Genomic DNA, 7,828 nt, shown 5'->3' with positions numbered 1-7,828 from the left:
TGGCTGGAGTTGGTGAGCTCCCATTATCTGAGGTAAACTATTTCAGTGGGTGTCCCCATCGTGGTCTTGACCTCCTTGCTCATATTCTCATTCCTCCCACTCTTCAACTGGACTTTGGGAGCTCAGTCCAGTGCTCCGATGTGCATCTCTGCCTTCATCAGTTACTAGATGAAGGCTTTATGGTGATATTTAAGATAATTATCAGTCTGACTACAGGGCAAGTCAAGATCAGCCCTCCTTTCCTCTATTGCCCAGGGTCCTCGGTGGGGTCATCCTATTGGATTCCTGGGAATTTCTCTGGAGCCAGGTTTCTGCTAAACTTATAATGGCTCTCTCAATCAAGATATCTTGTTCTCATCTCTGTCCTTCCTATATCTCAACCATCCCATTCCCTCAAGTTCTCCTCTATCCTCCCCCTCTACCCTCCTCTTCTCCTCCTACCTTCCACTCTCGCCCCAACCCCATGCTCCCAACCCTGCCAGCTAATTCTGTCCATTCCCAATTTCCAGGTTGGTCTCTATATATTTTTCTTTGAGTTCACCTTATTAATTAGCTTCTCTAGGATCATGATCCTTTGCATATAGCTAGTATCTACTTATGAGTGAGTACATACCATATTCATCTTTTTGGGTCTGGGTTACCTCACTCAAGATAGTGTTTTCTAATTCCATCCATTTGTATGCAAGATTCAAGATGTCATTGTTTTTTTGTTTTTATTTTTGCTTTTACCGCTGAGTAGAACTCTAATGTGTAAATGTGCGACATTTTCTTTATTCATTCTTCTGTTGAGGGGCATCTAGGTTTTTTCCAGGTTCTGGTTATTACAAATAATGCTGCTATAAACATAGTTGAACAAATGATTTTGTAGTATGATTGAGCATCTTTTGGGTATATGCCCAAGAGTGATATTGCTGGATCCTGAGGTAGGTTGATTCCCAATTTTCTGAGAAACCATCATACTGATTTCCAAAGTGGTTGTACAAGTTTGCATTCTCACCAGCAATGGATCAGTGTTCCCCTTACTTCACATCCTCTCTAGCATAGGCTATCATTGGTGTTTTTGATCTTAGCCATTCAGAAAGGTATAAGGTGGTATCTCAGAATTGTTTTGATTTGCATTTCCCTGATAGCTAAGGATGTTGAAAATTTCCTTAAGTATCTTTTGGTCACTTGAGATTCTTCTGTTGAGAATTCTCTGTTTTTAGTTCAGTACTCCATCTTTTAATTGGGTTATTTAGAATTTTAATGTCTAACTTTTGAGTTCTTTATTTATTTTGGAGATCAGTCCTTTGTCTGATGTGGGCTTGGTTCACGTCTTTTCCTATTCAGTTGGCTGCCTTTTTGTCTTATTGACTGTGTCCTTTGCTTTATAGAAGCTTCTCAGTTTCAAGAGGTCTCATTTATTTATTGTTGCTGTCAGTGTCTGTGCTACTGGTGTTATATTTAGGAAGTGGTCTTGCATTGGGCTACTTCCCACTTTCTCTTCTATCAGATACAGTGTGGTTGGATTTATATTGAGCTCTTTAATCCATTTAGACTTCAGTTTTGTGCATGGTGCTAGATATGGATCAATTTTCATTCTTCTATAGGTTGACATCCAGTTATGCCAGCACCATTTCCTTTGTGTAATTTTAGCTTCTTTGTCAAAAATCAGGTGTTCATAGGTGTGTGGATTAATATCTAGGTCTTTGATTTGATTCCATTGGTCAACCTCTCTGTTTTTATGTCAATACCAAGCTGTTTTCATTACTGTAGCTCTGTAATAGAGTTTGATGTCAGGAATGGTAATGCCTCCAGAAGTTCCTTTATTGTACAGGATTGTTTTGGTTATCCTGTTTTTTTTTTTTTGTCTTTCCATATGAAGTTCATTATTGTTCTTTCAAGGTCTGAGAAGAGTTGTGTTGGGATTTTGATGGGGATTGCACTGAATTTATAGATTGCTCTTTGGTAGGATTGCCATTTTTACTATGTTGATCTTACCTATCTAAGGGCATGGGAGATCTTTCCATTTTCTGGTATCTTCTTCAGTTTCTTTCTTCAAAAACTTAAAGTTCTTGTCAAATAGGTCTTTCACTTATTTGGTTAGTGTTACCCCAGGATATTTGTGAAAGTTGATGTTTCTCTTATTTCCCTCTCAGCTTCTTTATCATTTGTGTATAGGAGGGATAATAATTTTTTTTTAATTGATCTTGCATCCTGCCACATCCCTGAAGGTATTTATCAGCTGTAGGAGTTCTCTGGTAGAGTTCTTGGGGCCACTTATATACACTATCATATCATCTACAAATAACAAAAGTTTAACTTCTTTCTTTCCAATTTGAATCCCCTTGATCTCCTTTTGTTGTCATATTGCTATTGCTAAAACTTCAAGAACTATTTTGAAGAGATATAGAGAGAGTTGTCAGCCTTGTCTTATTCCTGATTTTAGTGGAATTGCTTTGAGTTTCCCTTCATTTAATTTGATGTTAGCTGTCGGCTTGTTATATATTGCTTTTATTATATTTAGATATGTTCCTTGTATTCCTGATTTCTCCAAGACCTTTATCATGAAGGGGTATTGGATTTTATCAAATGCTTTCTTCAGCATCTAGTGAAATGATAGTATGGTTTATTTCTTTCAGTTTATTTATGTAATGGATTATATTGATAGATTTTCATATGTTGAACCAGCCCTGCATCTCTGGGATGAAGCTGACTTGATCATGATGGATAATTTTTTATATGTTCTTGGATTTTGTTTGTCAGTATTTTAGTGAGTATTTTTGCATCTATGTTCATGAGTGAGATTGGTCTGTAATTTTCTTTCTTGGTAGAGTCTTTGTGTGGTTTGGTATCAGGGTAACTGTAGCCTCATAAAAAGAGTTTGGCAATGTCCTCTCTATTTCTCTTATGTGGAACACTTTGAGAAATATAGGTATTAGCTACTCTTGGAAGTTCTGGTAGAATTCTGCACTAAAACCATCCAGCCCTGGGTTGTTTTTGTTTTATTTTTTGGGAGGTTTTTGATGACAGCTTCTATCTCCTCACAGCTTATAGTTCTATTTAAATTGATCATCTGGTCTTGATTTAATTTTGGTTTATGGTATCTATCATAAAAATTGTCCATTTCTTTACATTTTCCAATTTTGTGGAGTACAGGTTTTTGTAGTATGACCTAATTATTCTCTGAATTTCCTCAGTGTCTGTTGTTATGTCCCCCTTTTCATTTCTGATTTTGTTAATTTGGATGTTCTCTCTCTGCCTTTTGATTAGTTTGGATAAGAGTTTGTCTATTTTGTTGATTTTCTCAAAGAACCAGCTCTTTGTTTTATTGATTCTTTGGATTGTTTTCTGTGTTTCTATTTTGTTGATTTCAGCCCTCAGTTTGATTATTTCCAGTCTTCTACTCCTCCTGGGTGAGTCTGCTTCTTTTTGTTCTAGAACTTTCAGGTGTGCTGTTAAGTCACTAATGTGAGCTTTCTCCATTTTCTTTATGTGGGCACTTAGTGCTATGCACTGCTTTCATAGTGTCCCCTAGGTTTGAATGTGTTGTGCCTTCATTCTCCCTGCTGGCTGGCTAGAAAAGCCAAGGGAGTTGGGGAAAAGGCTCGGGGTTTTGTTCCACTGGGGAGGTCCTAAAGAGTGAGGCAACACACCGTGTGGCTGTTCACTAACCTCTTAAGTCCCCCCCAGTATTGGAGCAAGCTGTGTTTCAGAGTTCCACTGAGGTTGCAGGAGAATAGGCAGGTTTTCATATTTTTATTGATTATTTGGGAATTTCACATCATGCAGCCTGATCACCCCCACTTCCCCAGACTTCCATGTCTGGCCCCCACCCTTATGACTCCCCCCCCCCCAAAGAAGCAGAACAAACAAACAAACAAACAAAAAGTCCCACAAGTCCCATTTGTGTGTGTATGCACTCACTGGAGCATGCTCAAACTCCCAGTAGCCAGCCTCTTACACAAAACTGGGTCTTCCACACTGCACCCTGCCAGAGGCTTTCAGCTGTGGAGAGCTACACTTCAGCATTGTTATCACAATCTTTAAGAGTGCTCTTCGATGGCTTCCTGCTTAGGCTGCTACTTTTGCAGGGGAGTCTGGAAGGGAAGTAACAGGTTGTCACCAAAGCCTTATGTCCCCTTTTTTTAACTGTGAGTCTGCAATCATTAATGCTAATGCAAAAGTAGCTTCTTGGCCCTGTAGAGTCAGTAGGAGCATGGATCATGGACTGCCATGTGGTCTCCATTGTCAGCACCTGCCACGGACTTCAGCATGGTCTCTTGTGGCAATACAGACAATGGGCATCAAGAGAACCCTCAGTGGCAGCACAGGCCAAGATATCAACATGGCCCCCAGGGCAACATGGGCTAAAGACACCAATATGATTCCCAGTAGCAGCCTGGCTCAAGGACATCAACATGGTCTCAGAGGTAGCTCAGGCCACCCATATCAACATGGCTTCACAGGTCAGCACGTGCCATAGATAACCACATGGCCCACACATAGCCTTCTCTCATATCTGTGTCCCCACTATCTGGTCTGTACTTTTGCTTTTCTCCACTGTGCACATGCCTTTTGGTTCCTCCATCTTTCCTACCTCTCTCCATCATAGTGGCTTTGGAAACTGCAGTGTGTCACTTGGTATATATGGTATATATATATTTTTTCCCAAACAGCTTTGCATGTAAATATTCATTGTGAAGAATCATTGGCCTGATTCAAGGTTCCTGATTTGTGATGCTTCATAAATCCTGGACCACTGCCAGGACTCATCTCAGATAACCTGCTGTTGCCTAGAGTCAGGGGTAGCATGCGGCTAGGAGGGCATCCAGAGACAGGTTCCTTTCAAGCTCCAGACTGTGATACACCTCCCCGCCCTTCCCACCATCAATGTTGGCCTCCTGAGGCTCCCCTGTATGCTTGTAGCTTTCAGGCAGCACCTTTGTCCCCCTAGCCGGGGTGATTGGCAGATGTAGGACCTGCCCTACTCAGTGATGATATTTGTTTCCATGTGACTGGCCCCTCCACACACTCCAGCAGCTCATAGGCGGAACAGATGTAGTGGTGGACCTGTCAAAGTGCTGGATCTGAGCCCGCGTGGCAGCAGAGTTGGTCAGCCTGATGCATGGGGTGTCTGCCTTGCTTGTGCTTCTGATATGTCGGAGTATTCAGTGCCTGCTGTGGTCAGGTTACTGAGCTCCAGTGGAGACATACTGTCCTGGCTGTTATTGATTGCTTGTTTACACTGGCATCTAGGCTTCTGGGATTGGGAACATTATAATTCTAGGTCTTATCTTTGTTGGGTGGGTGTTTCGTTCTTAGATTTCTGTTTTCTCTCTGGTTCTAAGGCAAATGTGGTGACTGTGTGTTGCCTGTAGGAAATTTTGATAGGTGTGGCTACTGGGGATTCCAGGTAGAACCTGTTTTTTAGTACTGGGACCTGAGGCTTAGGAATGGGGATGGACTGGAGGTGGTGGAGGAGCATCACAAGAGGGAGGGAAGAAGTGTGTCCCACCAAGATCTGCTTAGTTGGTGCCCTGGGAATGAGGGCAAGGAGTGAGGAAAGGGCACAGCAGAAGTTCTGCCATGGAGCTGGGGATGAGGCTGGAGGATTGGACTTGGAGGAAAGGAAGGGAGGGGAGAGGAGGAGTTAGCGTATCTGCATCCTCGGCAGGAGCGGCCTGTGTGTTCCCAGGGAGTGCTTGCTGGAGTTGAGGGTTGAGATAAAGTAGAGAATAGGGGGAGGGAGGTTAGAACAGGAGATCTGTGGGATCCACTAGGGATGTGGAGGGAGGCTGCCACAGGTGATCTGCTGCAGAGCTGGGGGTGAGACTGGAGATCGGCCTTGGAGGAGAGGAGAGGTGAAGACCTGCAGTTAGCCTACCTGACTCCCTGGCAGAGGTGGCCTGTGGGATCACAGGGAGTGGAAAATACATTTTCTGGTTGTGTATTTTTCTTATTTTTGTCTGCTTTTATTTTCATAAGTTTAACAAATATGGATTTAACTATCACATTCATTACTATTCCTCAAAAGGTTCCAAGAAAAAGGTTCCTCCTCAAAGTTTTGCCATATTTTACTCAATATTCTGTTCTTTTCTCATAACAATAAAAGTTAACTCAAATCCATCTGACATATATTGGGTACTTAGCTATTCTTTAAGTTGCTGTGAGTAATTCCAATGCTCATTTTTAACATCCCTTATATGAGTTATGGTTATTTGACTTGGAGTAGCAAAATCTAAGTATGAGTAGCTTGGAGAAATAGGGCTTTTTTCTTATCATACAGAAGTCCATAGCTGTGTAGCTGCTGGGTCCTTTGTGTCTCTATGACAAAGAGGCTAGCAACTCAAATTCCCTTGGTCTTCCTCTTGTGCAACTACCTCAGAGTTGAGACACAGTTGTTGGGCCTCTGTGTCAAAGCAAGGAAGAAGAACAGTTCCTTCTACCAGGAAAATAATTTTTTCTTACCAGTAGACTTTCTCTTAGTTTTTGTTAGACAGAGTAAGTCACATGGTCACACTTAGCTGCTATAGTGGCTGGCAAAGCATTTAATTCTTTTTGGTCCTTTAGTAGGAGAAAGAAGAGAAGTGAGGTTTAGGACAGGCCATTGATTGAGTCAACTGATGAAAAACATTTTACACACTTTCTTGCCTGCTTCATTTTGTAAGTTCTCATTGTTTAAGTTGATTATCTCACCTGTACAGACTGACTTCTCTCTGTGTACTCTTGCCCAGGCCAGGGTTGTGTAGACCAGTCTGCGTAAATTTGCAGCAATTGTCCTGCCTCTCAGTGCTGAGACAAAGGGTGTCATGCCCGGTAAGAACATGCATGTATGTTAAATTATTTTATTTGTGTAGTGATATTTTTTTTCTTACTTAGTTTTTATTCATAATCATAAACTTAACTCTGCAATCCAGCTAGACTTGAAGGGGAATGAGGAAAATATGGAACCCAAAGAACTTCAGTGAGAGCAGAGATTACAGGGTACTGCGAGCAGATGGGGCTGGGGTGCTCTCCTGAGCTACAGAAGGAATGGTCTGGTGGGTAAGAAGCCCGCAAGTCAAAAGAATTAGAGTTGTCCACAGTCGGAAATGGTGATCTTCTTGCTGGTCTTGCCATTCCTGGACCCAAAACGCTCCATGGTTTCCACAATGTTCATGCCTTCTTTCACCTTCCCAAAGACCACGTTTGCCATCCAGGCACTCAGTCTTGGTGGTGCAGATAAAAAACTGGGAACAGTTTGTGTTTGGTCCAGCATTTGCCATGGACAAGATGCCAGGACCTGTATGCTTCAGGATGAAGTTCTCATCCTCAAATTTTTCTCCGTAGATGGATCTGCCGCCAGTGCCGTTATGGCGTGTGAAGTCACCACCCTGGCACACGAATCCTGGAATAATCCTGTGAAAGGAAGAACCCTTATATCCAAGTCCTTTCTCTCCAGTGCTCAGAGCACGAGAGTTTTCTGCTGTCTTTGGAACTTTGTCTGCAAACAGCTCGAAGGAGACGCGGCCCAAGGGCTCGCCATCGGCCGCGATGTCGAAGAACACGGCGGGGTTGACCATGGCTGCAGCAAGCGGTGAGAGGGGACATCGGCGTCTGCAAAGCGGCCGTGTAGTGATATTTTATTTTACAAAAATGCCTGGTATATTGAGTTTTCTCTGCATTTGGATGCATTAATCTGTGGTATAGCTAGTACCTTGGTGTGGGAAGTCCTTCTGTACGTGTGTTGCTTTTATTGATTAACGAATAAAGAAGCTTCTTGGGTCTATGACAGGGCAGAATAGAGCAAGGCAGGAATTCCAAGCAGAGATAGAGGAGAAAAGGTGGACTCAGGGAGATGCCATGT

At 42.4% G+C, this 7,828-nt stretch overlaps 1 pseudogene; it reads right to left on the bottom strand.

Moving 5' to 3' along the window:
- Positions 1-6,912: 6,912 nt before the first annotated feature.
- LOC126489559 (peptidyl-prolyl cis-trans isomerase A-like) lies at positions 6,913-7,568 on the bottom strand (annotated as a pseudogene).
- Positions 7,569-7,828: the final 260 nt, after the last annotated feature.

Source organism: Alexandromys fortis, unplaced genomic scaffold, assembly GCF_014885135.2.
Source record: "Alexandromys fortis isolate MF-2015 unplaced genomic scaffold, M_Fortis_MF-2015_v1.1 scaffold_210, whole genome shotgun sequence".
NCBI lineage: Eukaryota > Metazoa > Chordata > Mammalia > Rodentia > Cricetidae > Alexandromys > Alexandromys fortis.
Note: the sequence above shows the minus strand (reverse complement) of the source record. Positions and strands in the feature narration are given on the sequence as shown.